We start from the raw sequence: 16497 nt of genomic DNA, 5'->3' as shown, positions 1-16497 counted from the left end.
TAGCAGATGAATAAAGTACGAGTAAGTAAAATGCGAGAGTAATAATTGCGGCGAGTGGCCCAATCCTTTTTATCACAAAGGACAAGCCGGTTTGTTTACTTATAATGGCCAAACGTTCTTGATGACACACAGGAATTTAGTCTAGTGCTTTCGCTTCATACAGCTGATTAATCTTCATTGTTTTGATAAGTGTTGTGTGGGTGAACCTATGCTAATGCACCGCCCTTCCTAGGACTAATACATACTTGTGATTATACCCCTTGCAAGCATCCGCAACTACAAGAAAGTAATTAAGATAAATCTAACCACAGCCTTAAACTCTGAGATCCTGATATCCCTCCTGCATCGATATACTAACGGGGGTTTAGGTTTCTGTCACTCCGGCAACCCCACAATTGGCAAACGAGTACAAGATGTATTCCCCTAGGCCCATAAAGGTGAAGTATCATGTAGTCGACGTTCACATGACACCACTAGAAGAATAACACCACAACTTAAATATCATAACATTGAATATTACTCAACCATAATTCACTACTAACATTTAGACTTCACCCATGTCCTCAAGAACTAAACGAACTACTCACGAGACATCATATGGAACATGATCAGAGGTGATATGATGATGAATAACAATCTTAACATAAACCTTGGTTCAATGGTTTCACTCAATAGCATCAATAACAAGTAGATATCAATACCGGGAGAGTTTCCCCAAATTGTTACAGCGGTGACGAGGTGCAGCGGTGGAGACGGCGGTGATGATGATGGAGATGATGGTGATGACGATGGAGATGATGTCCAGCTCGATGACGATGACGATGGCGTCGATTTCCCCCTCCGGGAGGGAATTTCCCCGGTAGATTTCAGCCTGCCGGAGAGCTCTTTTCTCTCTGGTGTTTTCCGCCCCGCAGAGGCGGCTGTGACTCTTCGCGACTATCCCCTGGAGCTTAGGTTTTCGGGACGAAGATGTACGCGAAGGAGAGGAGGCCAGAGGGGGATGTGGGCCCCCTCCCCACAAGGCGGCCAGGCCTTGGCCCGCGCCTGCCTGTGAGGTGGGCCCATGGCGGCCCTCCTCGGCTCCCCCTTCTGGCTCCCTTCGTCTTCTGGAAAAATAGGATTTTTCATATAATTTCCGTCAATTGTTGATCTTCCGAAATATTGCATTCTGACGGCGCTTTTTCCAACAGAATCCTGACTCCGGTGCGCGATCCTCCAATAATCATGAAACATGCAAAATAGATGAAATAACATAAGTATCACCTCTATATATGAAATATATCAATGAATAACAGTAAATTATGATATAAAATAGTGATGCAAAATGGACGTATCAAATGGCAACACTACCACCAAAAACAAAGTTACTAATTAGAGCACGTCACTCCTTAGAAACCCTTTCATCCTGAGTGTTTGCTGAAGAAAAGACCACTTATCATAGGCTTTTTCAATGTCGATTTTGAGTATGACTCACCATTTAACTTTTTGCGATGCATCATGGATTGTCTCATGCAAAGTGATCACCCCATTTAGGATGTTTCTACCTTGCATGAAAGCAGTCTGAGATGGACGCACCACTTGATCTACAAATAGTTCTACAATGGCAGACTTAGGAGATGACACTATAATTCTACAAATAGTCCATTGAATTTTAGGGACAACTTATAAAATGTGGTTTTGCTATCGTATGGGTAACTGTCTGTAACTTTGTTCTCCCAAATGGCGGTGACCGAAAAACCACTTATGTCATGCAAACAAACGTGCTAGATACTATGTGTTAGTGTTGTATGTTATAATATTGTTAATGTCCTTGGTCACCGTATATTTTGAACACTCAAGAGTGAAGATAGCGGTTAGCTTCATCACCAAGCTCTGACCAAGGCCGAGGTAAGGTATGCAGTCCCATTCGCAGCGCGCAACGACACGTATTGCGACGTTGTAATATAATTGGATGGTTACACCCCTTGGTGAACAGTAATGTCAACATGAAATTTTCCTGTCATTTGCCTGATTGGCATGCTAATACAATCTGTTATGAGACAAATCTTAGAAGTCGTTTGGTATCCATCATTTGGGCCTGGAATCCTGGAATTCATTTTAGAATTCCACAGGTGGGCTGTTTAGTTGCCGCGGAATTGGACCGTCATTTCATTTAGGAAATCCAGCAAAATGACACCATGGGTAAACACGATTCCGAGCTGAGACCTGTCATTTGCGATTCTCTATGGAAGCCATTTACAAATTTAATATTAAATTATGCTGTCATTTGCAATTCTTGTGGCAACCAAATAAGTGTCCATTTCTAGAATTACAATGTAAATATATTCATTTCAAAATGCTACAAAGGAAATGAAAGCCTAGCTTCCAAACGACTTCTTAGTTATTTGCAAGCGCGGTGTCGATGAGAAAAATCAACCGTATTCTTCTTTCTCTGACATAAGATGCATGTATTTTATATTCTTGTAATAACTTTGAAGATGGCAGCGATACTGATTCCAATATCTTACCACACAAAGGTTATCTGTGATTTATCAAAATTTAGATATATCTAGACACTAAATGACATCTAGATACATTAAAATTTTGACAAATTTTGGACAACCTTCATGGAACAAGGGAGTACATGCTCATAAAAAATAATTGCGTGACCATCACTTCTCCGGTAAATGTGTGGGTATGTTCGTGATGCATACCTGTTCACGCTTCCTCTCTTGTCCAACAACAAAAATGTGTTCCGATAAGCTTTACTATTCGATGCACATTTTTTGTTCATGAAGTAGCTTGATCGTAAGAAGAGTCGTAACTCGTAAGCGCATCAGTTTAACGAGCATTCTCTTTCAGCAGTTGCAGACTTGGCCGCTTTCATATATGCACAAAAAAGCAAGCACACACATGAGAGCTCGAAACCAAAGCCTCGATCTTGAGCTGTGACCGGATCCTGTTAAGTCACTACGAATGTGATACGAAAAATCCTCTTCCCTTTTCAATGGAAATAATTATTTTCGTATAGAAGTGGAACCGTTCGCTACTCGTGAAACCGCTGATAGCTAGACTGGGATGAGTAGAAAACATAAACAAAAAATAGATATTGGGGCAGAAATACTGAGTTTAGGAGCAGGTTTTTAAGCAGGAATGGAGGGACTCATCCTTTAGTGCTCGGCGTTAAGTTGATGAAACCAGTTCTGTTCCGTGATCAGGCTCTCTCTCTGGGTCGGTTGTTTGACCAGTGCCAACTTCTTACGATTCTTCCTCCAGATGCCCCATTCTTTTCGATTCAACTGATCCTTTTAGTTTTTTGCCATGTGATGGGTGACCCAATTTCACCATATTTGTTTCTTTTGTGCGCAGAGGGGCATTGTTGAGAAGTTAGAACATGGGGCTTTATTGATCGTGGTATTCGTGTCTGTACAAGATCTACGTGGCTAACGCACCTCTTGTTTGCTGATGACAGCCCTGGAGGAACCTACAGGACAGGAAAGTATTCGATTTAACCGAGAGAAGCCACTGGCTAATCGGGAAGATGCGGCTGTACAGCTTTGTTAGGGACTTTCAAAGCAACAATGCTACAATTACGGGCTGAAACCTACGCACTAGAAGTTACGGGATTAGGTGGAATCAACCGGTTGGTGCAAAGATTAAGGAGAAGGTGGCCCACGTTTTCTCTCTTTCCTCCAAATCAAGTCACGTACATCCCGTAACTAATTCCCGTAAGTTTTGCCCGTAAGTCTAGCATTTTTGCTTTCAAAGCAATACTCATCCTCGCCACCCCTGTGGAACCAACCGTTTCCACCCTCACAACTATCTATGTCAATTCAAAAAATCCTTGTGATGACAATCTTTTATTGATATTGTTTCACTGGTTGGTTTAGCGAACGATGGAAGGAAGCGCTGGGGACAAATTCGACGTTGCCACACTCGACCAGCTCCGTTCACGCGGCTCGGTGTCCATGGCCACCAGCGGAGTCGACACGTCTCGGGACCATGTTGTGGACATGCAGGCAACGGCCGACGGCAACGCTGATGGCAGTACCACGGGTGAACTCATCTGCCTCCCGGCGATCCACTTCGTGCTGGCCTTCCACGACCTGGCGTACAGCGTCAAGCGGCCGAGGAGGTCGTTCAACCGGGGCCGCGGCGACGACGGGACGACGGACGCGGTGAGGAGAAACACGCTGCTCGACGGCATCTCCGGGGAGGCGAGAGAAGGGGAGATCATGGCCGTGCTCGGCGCGAGCGGCGCCGGCAAGAGCACGCTCATCGACGCGCTGGCCAGCCGGATTCAGCGCGAGAGCCTCCGCGGAGCCGTAACGCTCAACGGGGACGCCCTCGACAGACGCCTGCTCAGGGTCATCTCGGCGTACGTGATGCAGGACGACCTGCTCTACCCGATGCTCACCGTCGCCGAGAGCCCGAGACGCTCATGTACTCGGCCGAGTTCCGGCTCCCGCGCTCGCTCTCCACGTCCAAGAAGAGGAGCCGCGTCCAGGCGCTCATCGACCAGCTCGGCCTGCGCGCCGCGGCCAACACCATCATCGGCGACGAGGACCACCGCGGCGTGTCCGGCGGCGAGCGCAGGCGCGTGTCCATCGGCATCGACATCATCCACGACCCCATCAATCCATCATCCTGTTCCTCGACGAGCCCACGTCCGGCTCGACTCCACCAGCGCCTTCATGGTCGTCAAGGTGCTGCAGCGCATCGCGCAGAGCGGCAGCGTCGTCATTATGTCCATCCACCAACCGAGCTACCGCATCCTCGGCCTTCTTGACCGTCTCATGTTCCTCTCCAAGGGCCGGACGGTGTACTACGGCCCGCCGGCCTCGCTGCCTCTCTTCTTCTTGGAGCTCGGCAAACCGATCCCCGACGGTGAGAACCCGGCCGAGTTCGCGCTGGATCACATACGCGAGCTGGACGGCACCCATGCCGGAACTGAGGACCTCGTGCAGTTCAACAAGTTGTGGCAAGAGAAGCCGCTCTCCCGTGCTGTATCGGCGGCGAGCACGGGCCCGCTCGACATGCCATCGCTGTCGCTTAAGGAGGCCATTAGCCTGAGCGTCGCCCGCGGCAAGCTGGTGTCCGGCATGAGCACCACCAGCGCCGCTAACGCGGAGGTGGCAGCGACAACCGAAGTTTCGACGTACGCGAACCCGTGGTGGGTGGAGCTCTGGGTACTGACGCGGCGAGGGTTCACCAACACGATGCGCACGCCGGAGCTCTTCCAGATCCGGTTCGGCGCGGTGGTGGTCACCGCCATCATCCTGGCAACCATCTTCTGGCGGCTGGACAACACGCCCAAGGGCGTGAACGAGCGGTTCAGCTTCTTCGCCATCACCATGTCCACAATGTTCTACACCAGCACCGACGCGCTCCCGGTGTTCCTCATCGAGCGATACATCTTCCTGAGGGAGACGGCGCACAACGCGTACCGTCGGTCCTCCTACACGCTGTCCAACGCCATCGTCTCCTTCCCACCACTTGTCTTCCTCTCCATCGTCTTCGCGGCAATAACCTTCTTCGCCGTGGGGCTGGCCGGCGGCGCGGGGGGCTTCGTCTTCTTCGCCCTCATCGTGCTCGCCTCCTTCTGGGCGGGGAGCGGGTTCGTCACGTTCCTGTCCGGCGTGGTGCCGCATGTGATCAACTGATCATCGGCTACACCGTGGTGGTGGCCGTGCTAGCCTACTTCCTGCTCTTCAGCGGCTTCTTCGTCACGCGCGACCGCATCCCGGACTACTGGATATGGTTCCACTACGTGTCACTGATCAAGTACCCTGTAGCTGGTAAAGCTCTGAAAGACTGCCATGGCTTGAGGATCGGTAGCCAACCGAAGTCCCTGCCAGGGCCTGCTCAAGTCTGTCCTTTGCAGCCAGATCCACCGAAGGTGCAAGCCAGTTTTGCACATGCGGATGCTAAGGTGTCCTTGACGAGCCTAGCATGTACAGACATGGTCTCGGAACACGTGATATCGAAAGGTAGAGCATGAATCATATGATTGATATGATGAACACTTTGAGTGTTCGCCATTGAAATTACACCTTGTCTCGTGATGATCGGACTTAGGTGTGGTGGATTTGGTTCGTGTGATCACTAAGACAATGCGAGGGATATTGTTTTGAGTGGGAGTTCACCTAGATTTTTAATTATGTTGAATTAAAATTTGAACTCAATTTGTCATAAACTTAGTCTAAACTATTGCAAATATATGTTGTAGAGATGGCGTCCCCAATCAATTTTAACCAGTTCCTAGAGAAAGAAAAGCTTAAGAGCAACGGTAGCAACTTCACCGACTGGTTCCGTCGTGTGAGGATCTTCCTCTCTGGCGGAAATCTGCAATATGTGCTTGATGCACCGCTAGGTGACCCTCCTGCAGAAACTGAAACCGATGAAGTAAAGAATGTTTACGCAACTCGGAAAGCTCGGTACTCTCAAGTTCAGTGTGCCATCCTGTGCAGTCTGGAAGCCGATCTTCAAAAACGTTTTGAGCACCACGATCCTCATGAGTTGGTCAATGAGCTGAAAGCTATATTGGAAACTCATGCGGCCGTGGAATGCTATGAAGCATCGAAACACTTCTTCAGCTGCATGATGAAAGAAGGCAGCTCCGTTAGTGAGCACATGCTCGCCATGACCGGGCATGCGAAGAAACTCAGTGACTTGGGAATAGTGATTCCTAACAGACTGGGGATTAATCGTGTCCTACAATCACTGCCACCAAGTTACAAGAACTTTGTGATGAACTACAATATGCAGAACATGAACAAAGAGTTACCTGAACTCTTTGGCATGCTAAAAGCTGCTGAGATTGAGATTAAGAAAGAGCACCAAGTGTTGACGGTCAACAAGACCACCAGTTTTAAGAAACAGGGCAAGTCTAAGGGGAATTAAAGAAGGGTGGCAAGAAAGCTGCCACGCCTCCTATGAAACCTAAGAACGGCCCTAAGCCTGATGCTGAGTGCTAATACTGCAAGGAGAAGGGACACTGGAAGCGTAATTGGTCCAAGTATCTGGCTGATCTGAAGAGCGGCCTTGTCAAGAAGAAGAAAGAATGTATATCTGATATACATGTTATAGATGTTTATCTCACTGGTTCTCGTACTAGTACCTGGGTATTTGATACTGGTTCGGTTGCTCATATTTGTAACTCGAAACAGTAACTAAAGAATAAACGAAGACTACTGAAAGATGAAGTGACGATGCGCGTTGGAAACGGATCCAAAGTCGATGTGATCGCCGTCGGCACACTTCCTCTACATCTACCTTCGGGATTAGTTTTAAGCCTAAATAATTGTTATGTTGTAGCCGCGTTGAGCATGAACATTATATCTGGATATTGTTTAATGCAAGACGGTTATTCATTCAAGTCTGAGAATAAAGGTTGTTCTATTTTTATGAATAATATCTTTTATGGTCGAGCACCTGAAAAGAATGGCTTATTTCTGTTAGATCTCGATAGTAGTGATACGCATATACATAACATTGATGCTAAGCGAATTAAATTGAATGATAATTCTACTTATATGTGGCACTGTCGTCTTGGTCATATTGGAGTGAAACGCATGAAGAAACTCCATACCGATGGATTACTTGAATCACTTGACTTTGAGTCACTTGATAGATGCGAAGCATGTCTAATGGGAAAAATGACTAAGACTCCATTCTATGGTATGATGGAGCGAGCTACTGACTTATTGGAAATCATACATACCGATGTGTGCGGACCAATGAGTGTAGCATCGCACGGTGGTTATCGTTATGTTCTAACCTTCACAGATGATCTGAGTAGATATGGGTATATCTATTTCATGAAACATAAATCCGAAACTTTCGAGAAGTTTAAGGAATTCCAAAATGAAGTAGAAAATCAACGTAACAAGAAGATTAAATTTCTACGATCTGATCGCGGAGGTGAATATCTGAGTTATGAGTTTGGCATGCATTTAAAGAAATGTGGAATACTTTCACAATTGACACCGCCGGGAACACCACAACGAAACGGTGTGTTCGAACGTCGTAATCGAACTCTCTTAGATATGGTTCGTTCTATGATGTCTCTTACTGATTTGCCGCTATCATTTTGGAGTTATGCATTAGAGACAGCCGTATTCACTTTAAATAGAACACCATCAAAATCCGTAGAAACGACACCGTATGTATTATGGTTTAATAAGAAACCTAAGCTGTCGTTCCTTAAAGTTTGGGGTTGCGAAGCCTATGTAAAGAAGTTACAACCGGACAAGCTAGAACCCAAAGCGGAGAAATGCGTCTTCATAGGATACCCTAAGGAAACTATAGGGTACACTTTCTATCACAGATCCGAAGGCAAAATCTTTGTTGCTAAGAACGGAACATTTTTTGAGAAAGAATTTCTCACTAAAGAAGTGACTGGAAGAAATGTAGAACTCGATGAGATTGATGAATCTTTACTCGTTGATCAAAGTAGCGCAGTACCGGAAACTGTTCCCGTGCCGTCTACACCGGCAACAGAGGAAGCTAATGATAATGATCATGAAACTTCGAACGAGGAAACTACTGAACCTCGCAGATTGACAAGGGAACGTGCCACTCCTGATTGGTATGATCCTTGTCTAAATGTCATGATTGTGGACAACAATGATGAGGACCCTGCGACGTATGAAGAAGCGATGATGAGCCCAGATTCCAACAAATGGAAAGAAGCCATGAAATCCGAAATGGGATCCATGTATGATAACAAAGTATGGACTTTGATAGACTTACCTGATAGCCGCAAGGCTGTCGAGAATAAATGGATCTTCAAAAGAAAAACAGATGCTGATGGTAATATTACTGTCTATAAAGCTCGACTTGTCGCAAAGGGTTTCCGACAAATTCAAAGAGTTGACTACGATGAGACTTTCTCACCTGTAGCAAAGCTAAAATCTGTGAGGATTTTGTTAGCAATAGCTGCATTTTTCGATTATGAGATTTGGCAGATGGATGTCAAAACGGCGTTCCTTAATGGAGACGTTGAGGAAGAGTTGTATATGGTACAACCCAAAGGTTTTATCGATCCTAAAAATGCTGACAAAGTATGCAAACTTCAGCGTTCAATCTATGGACTGAAGCAAGCATCGAGAAGTTGGAACCGACGCTTTGATAAGGTGATCAAAGACTTCGGGTTTATACAGTGTCATGGAGAGGCCTGTATTTACAAGAAAGTGAGTGGGAGCTCTATAGCATTCCTGATATTATATGTAGATGACATATTATTTATTGGGAATGATATAGAACTATTAAGCAGTGTAAAAGGTTATTTGAATAATAGTTTTTCAATGAAAGCCCTTGGTGAAGCATCGTATATATTAGGCATCAAGATTTATAGAGATAGATCAAGACGCCTAATAGGGCTATCACAGAGTACATACCTGGACAAGATTCTAAAGAATTTTAGAATGGACGAAAGTAAGAAAGGGTTCTTACCTATGTTACCAGGCAAGGTCTTGAGTAAGACTCAAGGACCGGCTACGGCAGAAGAAAGAGAAAGGATGAGTCAGATCTCCTATGCCTCGGCAGTAGGCTCTATTATGTATGCCATGCTATGTACTAGACCGGATATAGCACATGCTGTTAGTTTGACTAGCAGATATCAAAGTGATCCAGGAATGGAATACTGGACAGCGGTCAAGAATATCCTGAAGTACTTGAAAAGAACTAAGGATATGTTTCTTTGTTATGGAGGTGACCAAGAGCTCGTTGTAACAAGTTACACCGATGCAAGTTGGAACACTGATCCTGATGACTTTAAGTCACGATGCAGGTACGTGTTTATATTGAATGGTGCTGCAGTAAGCTGGGCAAGCTCGAAGCAGTGCACGGTGGCGAAGTCTTCAACAGAATCAGAGTACATAGCGGCTTCAGAGGCTTCATCAGAAGAGGTATGGATGAAGAGGTTCATTGTAGAGCTCGGTGTGGTTCCTAGTGCATTGGACCCACTAGTCATCTACTGTGACAACATGGGTGCCATCGCCAATGCACAAGAACCAAGGTCACACAAGAGGCTGAAGCATATCAAGCTGCGTTACCACTCGATTCGCGAGTACATCGAAGATGGAGAAGTAAAGATTTGCAAAGTACACACTGATCTGAATGTAGCAGATCCGTTGACTAACGCTCTCCCTAGGGCAAAGCATGACCAACACCAGAATGCAATGGGTGTTAGGTACATTACAATGTAATCTAGATTATTGACTCTAGTGCAAGTGGGAGACTGTTGGAGATATGCCCAAGAGGCAATAATAAAAGTGATTATTATATATCTTTATGTTTATGATAAATGTTTATATACCATGCTATAATTGTATTAACCGAAACATTGATACATGTGTGATATGTAAACAACAAAGAGTCCCTAGTATGCCTCTTAACTAGCTTGTTGATTAATGCATGATTAGTTTCATAATCATGAACATTGGATGTTATTAATAACAAGGTTATATCATTGTATGAATGATGTAATGGACACACCCAATTAAGCGTAGCATAAGATCACGTCATTAAGTTATTTGCTATAAGCTTTCGATACATAGTTACCTAGTCCTTATGACCATGAGATCATGTAAATCACTTATACCGGAAAGGTACTTTGATTACATCAAACGCCACTGCGTAAATGGGTGGTTATAAAGGTGGGATTAAGTATCCGGAAAGTATGAGTTGAGGCATATGGATCAAGAGAGTGGATTTGGTGACCGCGTGTATACGTGAGCACGCATCCATTACCATTAGATTTGCTTTAAGATTCGTGACTTCACACACGGCGACCAAACGGCGTGGAATCAATCCGACGCCACCTCCTGTGTGCTCGTGATGATTACTACGTACTATCCTTTTTTTGTGAATGGGGTCTTGTGCACGTCACCGAGCGGAATCTTGGGACTGGGCGAGCTCGGGGGACGCTTCGCTTTACTGTGCAGCTCAGTTCGAGGTGGGATTTGCGAGGTAATGCGTGACGTCCGCTGTAGTTGCGACCGTCGCCGACTGTTGTAGTCGCGACTCGCCACCGCCGCTTCAGTCCCGGCTGCCTCCCGCCAGCGAGAGTCCCCGCCGCCGCCCGCCTGCGGTAGTCCGCACCTATGTTGTAGTCTCCATCGCCACCTGCCTACGGTAGTCGTCGTTGCCGGCCTGCTGTAGTCACGGCAGTCGCCCGCCTGCAAGCCGCCATTCCCTGCCGTCTCCGAGCTCACGGTGTCCGCCATGGTCGGAGCTGCAGGGCGAGATGAGGATGGAAGCGACCTGCTCGGGTCGCCCCGTCCGATTTTGGAGCTCCCGCGTCTGCTGCTCGGTGCTCGGCGGCGGCGAATGCGTCGTGCGACGACGACGGCCTGCCACGCGGTTCTTTGTTCGGCGGCGACGCCGACTTTCTCGTTGCGTCGTACGGCCACGGCGGCCGCCCACTCGGCTCTGTGCTTGGCGGCGACGGCAAACTCCCCGGTGCATCGTGCGGCGACGGTGGCCTCCCGCGCGGTTCCGTGCTCGGCGGCGACGACCTCCCCGCTGCGTCGTGCAACGACGGCGGCATCCCGCACGGCTCTGTGTTCGGGGCGACGGCGGACTGCTCCTCCTCTCCTCCCGTCTTGGAGCTGTTTCCCGTCGTTGTTTCACAGAGATATATGTGGTCGAGAGCAGTTGGGATAAGGTTGGGTAGCACATGTGATCGAAGCGATGCGTATTTTCCTAATATGCTAACCGCCGCACAGAAGCCTCAAGGAGATATGTGTTGTCTCCTGCTTTTTCCATGCGCGAGGACGTGTCACGTGGTGAATGCGGACGAACAACTTTTCAGTAGCACATCACCTAACGGGGAACAAATACCGTTAGACACATGTCGACTGGTGGGCGCGTGCTCACGTATACACCCGGTCACCAGGCTTCATTCATATGGATCAACAGTGGGATTTGTCCATCACGATGACGGATAGATATACTCTGGGCCCTCTCGGTGGAATGTCGTCTAATGTCTTGCAAGCATATGAATAAATTCATAAGAGACCACATACCACGGTACGAGTAAAGAGTATTTGTCAGGAGACGAGGTTAAACAAGGTATAGAGTGATACCGATGATCAAACCTCGGACAAGTAAAATATCGCGTGACAAAGGGAATTGGTATCGTATGTGAATGGTTCATTCGATCACTGAAGTCATCGTTGAATATGTAGGAGCCATTATGGATCTCCAGATCCCGCTATTGGTTATTGGTCGGAGAGAGTACTCAACCATGTCCACATAGTTCGCGAACCGTAGGGTGACACACTTAAGGTTTGATGTTGAAATGGTAGAACTTGAATATGGAATGGATTTCGAAGTATTGTTCGAAGTCTCGGATGAGATCCCGGACATCACGAGGAGTTCCCGAATGGTCCGGAGAATAAGATTCATATATAGGAAGTCATTTTATAAGTTTGAAAATGATCCGGTGATTTTGCGGAAGGTTCTAGAAGGTTCTAGAAAAGTCCGGAAGGAATCACTAAGGAAGGAGGAGTCCCGGAGGGACTCCACCTCCCCATGGCCGGCCAACCCTAGTGGGGGAGTCCAAGGTGGACTCCACCTAAGGGGGCCGGCCACCCCCCCACATGGAAGGGGGGAATCCCACCTCAAGTGGGAGTCCCACCTTGGGTAGGTTTCCCTACTACATGGAAGGTTCTTGTGTTGGGGTCTTATTCGAAGACTTGTAGTCCAACACTTGGGGATCCACCTATATAATGAGGGGCATAGGGGAGGGGCCGGCCACCCCAAGACCACAAGGTGGCCGCACCCTATAGTGGCCGGCGCCCCCTCTTCCAAACCCTAGCCACCCCCTCTCTCCTCCACCTCTCCCGCACGCTTAGCGAAGCTCCGCCGGAGTCCTCCACCCCCACCGCCACCACGCCGTCGTGCTGCCGGATTCAAGGAGGAGCTACTACTTCCGCTGCCCGCTGGAACGGGGAGAAGGACGTCGTCTTCATCAACGCCGAACGTGTGACCGAGTACGGAGGTGCTGCCCGATCGTGGCACCGTGATCAAGATCTTCTACGCGCTTTTGCAAGCGGCAAGTGATCGTCTACCGCAGCAACAAGAGCCTCATTTGTAGGCTTTGGAAATCTTCAAGGGTGAGTCTCGATCATCTCCTCGTTGCTCCCGTCTTCTAGATTGCATCTTGGCTTGGATTGCGTTCTCGCGGTAGGAAATTTTTTGTTTTCTATGTAACGAATTCCTTCATGCACTTTAGAGGAAAATAGGTTAGAGAAATAATCTTTGACAATACGTTTCAAAGCTGCATTACCCTGCACCCAAATATTATTATGTTTCAGCTTCTGATGACCCACAAGTATAGGGGGTGTATCGTAGTATCTTCGATAAGTAAGAATGTCGATCCCAACGAGGAGCAGAAGGTGTTGACAAGCAGTTTCGATGAAGGATTCACTGTAAATGCTCACAGACAAGTATTCAGGGGGTTTTGATGTAACAGATGAATAAAGTACGAGTAAGTAAAGTGCGAGAGTAACAATTGCAGCGAGTGGCCCAATCCTTTTTAGCACAAAGGACAAGCCGGTTTGTTTACTTATAATGACCAAACGTTCTCGAGGACACACGGGATTTTAGTCTAGTGCTTTCGCTACATACGGCTAATTAATCTTCATTGTTTTGATAAGTGTTGTGTGGGTGAACCTATGCTAATGTACCGCCCTTCCTAGGACTAATACATACTTGTGATTATACCCCTTGCAAGCATCCGCAACTACAAGAAAGTAATTAAGATAAATCTAACCACAGCCTTAAACTCTGAGATCCTGCTATCCCTCCTGCATCGATATACCAACGGGGGTTCAGGTTTCTGTCACTCCGGCAACCCCGCAGTTGGCAAACGAATACAAGATGCATTCCCCTAGGCCCATAAAGGTGAAGTTTCGTGTAGTCGACGTTCACACGACACCACTAGAAGAATAACACCACAACTTAAATATCATAATATTGAATATTACTCAACCATACTTCACTACTAACATTTATACTTCACCAATGTCCTCAAAAACTAAACGAACTACTCACGAGACATCATATGGAACATGATCAGAGGTGATATGATGATGAATAACAATCTGAACATAAACCTTGGTCCAACGGTTTCACTCAATAGCATCAATAACAAGTAGAAATCAACACCGGGAGAGTTTCCCCTATCAAACAATCAAGATCAAACCCAAATTGTTACATCGGTGGCGATGTGCAGCGGTGGAGACGGCGGTGATGATGATGAAGATGATGATGATGGTGATGGAGATGATGTCCAGCTCGATTACGGTGACGATGGCGTCGATTTCCCCCTCCAGGAGGGAATTTCCCCGGCAGATCTCAGCCTACCGGAGAGCTCTTTTCTCTCTGGTGTTCTCCGCCCCGCAGAGGCGGCTATGACTCTTCGCGACTTATCCCCTGGAGCTTAGGTCTTCGGGGCGAAGAAATATGCGAAGAAAAGGAGGCGAGAGGGGGCTGTGGGCCCCCTCCTCACAGGGCGGCGCGGCCAGGCCTTGGGCCGCGCCAGCCTATGAGGTGGGCCCACCTCGGGTCCCCTCGGCTCCCCCTTCTGGCTCCCTTCGTCTTCTGGAAAAATAGGATTTTTCATATAATTTCCGTCAACTGCTGATCTTCCGAAATATTGCATTCTGATGGCGCTTTTTTCAGCAGAATCCTGACTCCGGTGCGCGATCCTCCAATAATCATGAAACATGCAAAATAGATGAAATAACATAAGTATTATCTCCAAATATGAAATATATCAATGAATAACAGCAAATTATGATATAAAATAGTGATGCAAATTGAACGTATCAACTCCCCCCAAGCTTAGACTTCGCTTGTCCCCAAGCGAAACTGAACTCGGTAAACAGGACCACATGTTTATGGAGTGAAGAGTCGATAAATCAAATACGGACAAGAAGCATCATATTCATTCACACAAGACATTCTAGTAAACAACTTCCTCATATAATTCAACTTGGAACAAGTATAAGGTAATCACAAATAAAGGTGCATAAGAAATCATAGTTGGTGATGGCAAACTTCGTTCTTGGTCAAAGAACAGTTAACTGGTTATACTTATCTATCGAGCAGCGCTCTTATGTTAAAGTTTATATGGCACAACTTGCATACTCAATCATAATAATCTCCTCATGATCATTGATAACTTTCAAAGCTATATTCATTCAGATAAAACTTGTACTAAACAGGGAAGAGTAAAGACATGATGAAGCAAATCACAATATAATGGTTTGATCACAACAACTCAAATGCTTGCTTAAGATGGAGGGAAATAGGTTTACTGACTCAACATAAAGTAAAAGACAGGCCCTTCGCAGAGGGAAGCAGGGATTAAATCATGTGCTAGAGCTTTTTAAGTTTTGAAATCATATAAAGAGAATAAAAGTAACATTTCGAGAGGTGTTTGTTGTTGTCAACGACTGGTAGCGGGTACTCTAACCCCCTTGCCAGACAAACTCTCGAAGAGCGGCTCCCATTTTATTTTATTTTTGTGTGGCACTCCTTCCAACCTTTCTTTCACAAACCATGGCTAACCGAATCCTTGGGTGCCTGCCAACAATCTCATACCATGAAGGAGTGCCTTTTTATTTTAGTTTTATTATGATGACACTCCTCCCCACCTTTGCTTTCTCAAGCCATGGCTAACTGAATCATTCGGGTGCCGTCCAACAATCACATACCATGGAGGAGTGTCTATTTATAAAATTATGAAGGTTAATTAATTTGGGACTGGGAATCCCATTGCCAGCTCTTTTTGCAAAGTTATTGGATAAGTGGATGAAGCCACTAGTCCATTGATGAAAGTTGCCCAACAAGACCACATACTTCCTCATGAGCTATAAAACATTGACACAAATGAGAGATAATAAATTTTGAATTATTTAAAGGTAGCACACGAAGTATTTACTTGGAATGGCAGGAAATACCATGTAGTAGGTAGTTATGGTGGACACAAATGGCATAGGTTTTGGGTTGAAGTTTGGATGTACGAGAAGTATTCCCTCTCAGTACAGGTCTTTGGCTAGCAAGGTTAATTAGCAAGCATAAGAGTCGAGGGAAACAAAAAAATATACATGTGATAGAAACAATCATGCATCTTCCTTGTAAGCACAAACAATTTTAACTTCAGAATAATAAGCTATGAGCTAATCAAGAAAGGAAGACAATGAAACAACTACATGTATTTCTCTTTTCTACTTAAACCTCAAAGTGTTGTTACTATTGACCAATGCTAAGTTTGCCAAAACCAAATAGATTTATTCAATGCTCCCAAAGTGATACCAATACTAATAACAAGATTAATCATATAATAAGGATTGCAAACTAAAATAAGATGTGCAATATGTAAATGATAAGACTTCTCATTAATATTTCATAACGATAACTCACACCAAGGGATACATAGACAACCAACCAAAGGAGAGATACTTCCACACTGCAACCCATCTTATATGATAACTTCCCTAC

General features: G+C 46.1%; 1 pseudogene; it reads left to right on the top strand.

Moving 5' to 3' along the window:
• The first annotated feature begins 3919 nt into the window (after nt 1-3919).
• On the top strand, nt 3920-13311 carry LOC127347758 (ABC transporter G family member 16-like; annotated as a pseudogene).
• Nucleotides 13312-16497: the final 3186 nt, after the last annotated feature.

The sequence above is a fragment of the Lolium perenne genome, chromosome 4 (assembly GCF_019359855.2).
Source record: "Lolium perenne isolate Kyuss_39 chromosome 4, Kyuss_2.0, whole genome shotgun sequence".
Classification (NCBI taxonomy): Eukaryota; Viridiplantae; Streptophyta; class Magnoliopsida; order Poales; family Poaceae; genus Lolium; species Lolium perenne.
The sequence above is the reverse complement of the archived record's forward strand: the minus strand, read 5'-3'. Positions and strand labels throughout refer to the sequence as shown.